The 1,527-nt window shown below is 41.5% G+C and overlaps 1 protein-coding gene and 1 long non-coding RNA gene across 5 annotated transcripts in view; one reads left to right on the top strand and one right to left on the bottom strand.

Moving 5' to 3' along the window:
- The window catches only part of LOC116702163 (uncharacterized), a 31,340-nt gene that overhangs the window by 17,628 nt on the left and 12,185 nt on the right, over positions 1-1,527 (top strand). The window lies entirely within an intron of this gene.
- Positions 1-1,527, bottom strand: part of LOC116702165 (uncharacterized) — a 10,005-nt gene that overhangs the window by 4,125 nt on the left and 4,353 nt on the right. The gene's annotated exons all lie outside the window — the stretch shown is intronic.

Raw genomic sequence — 1,527 nt, 5'->3', positions numbered from 1 at the left:
TTTTTTTTTTTTTTTACTTTGACACAGATCACTCAACAAGCTAATCTCCAGCTACTGTGTATGAGATTGTTTGGTGTTGGAGTGGAAATCAGGCTAACAGGTCAAAAAAACAAGCAGGGTTTTTAGGTTGCATGAGTATTTTTGATAACATACAGGATACAAGACGTCTTGATCTGGAATAATGTCTAACCTCCTTAAAAAACACTATAGATATGTACTGTGTGTGTGTGTGTGCACACACACCACATCAATGCCAAGTGTAATTAAAAGGCAATCAACCTCAGACTCTAGACTCGGTAGTGGAACCGATTAGATTAAAGTTTATAGGAAGGAGCTGTTGTGAAACTGAAACAAAGAGGACTAAAGAAAGTAAAGTGGTCAAGGTTCAGAGAGTTGTTGTTTGATTGGATCTTCAGCAGGCATCATGTGCATGCTGACATGGACGATCAGAATGAAACGACAGATGCTCCCCTAGATTTGTTGATTTAAACATCCAAAAATATCTTGACATCTTAGGTTATCAGGGGACACATTTTCATTGACACGTTTTACCAGGTTTTATAATACTATCCATTCTGTCTTCCTAATGAAATGTGGGGTCCATATTTAGAATCAGACTCAGCTTTATTTGCCAGGTATGAGGACACATACGAGGAATTTGTCTTTGGAGCATCCTTGCTCACACTGTGCTTACACATATAAAACAACCAAAACAAAAACATACACACTAATATATACACAATGCATATACAGTCCCTGACAAAAGTCTCGTCGCTTGTGTACAAATTGACCTGAAGTGCCGCTGACATATATTTCTAATCAAGATTTATTTACAGAAATGGCCTCTTTTAATCCCAACCGCTTTTGTAATAATGTTTCGGTGCAAAAAGAAACTTCAAAAAGTATTCTAATATTCACAGCTTGGTAAAGCCCATTGAGTCAATTTTTGCAAAAACATAAGTGTTGTCGCCTTGTCTATGAGCTTCACCTGGGACAAAATGGATCAATTAGGTCAGGTGTGTATAAAACAACCCCAGTACACGGCCTTCACATCAACTGCAACTAGACTCTGCACAAGGCCTAAGATCACCCTGAGACTAAAGTTTTGATTATCAAGGGCTGAAGACCAGATCCACCGCTGATGTGGCAGACACCTCAATGTCTCAGCGTCAAGTACAGAGGATTAAAAAAACATTTGAAGACACTGGGACGTTTTGAAGCCCAGGTCAGGCAGACCCGCAAGACAACTGCTCGAGAGGACCGTTTGTTGGCTCGAAAATCCAGGCCACCCATTTTCCACTGCAGCAAGCTCCCGGACCTGGTCCCCTGAAGTCCCTGTGTCAACCAAACGTTTGTCGGATTCTGTCTCGAAATGGCCTCCATGGTGGAATCAGTGCCCAGAAGCCACACTACCAAGAGAACCATTGGAAAACCCGTGTGGCATTTGCCAAGGCCCACAGCCTGCTTATAGGATGGACGCTGGAGAAGTGGAAGAAAGTGGATTTTTCAGATGAATCTTCTGTTGAA

Source organism: Etheostoma spectabile, chromosome 14, assembly GCF_008692095.1.
Source record: "Etheostoma spectabile isolate EspeVRDwgs_2016 chromosome 14, UIUC_Espe_1.0, whole genome shotgun sequence".
Taxonomy (NCBI): Eukaryota; Metazoa; Chordata; class Actinopteri; order Perciformes; family Percidae; genus Etheostoma; species Etheostoma spectabile.
Note: the sequence above shows the minus strand (reverse complement) of the source record. Positions and strands in the feature narration are given on the sequence as shown.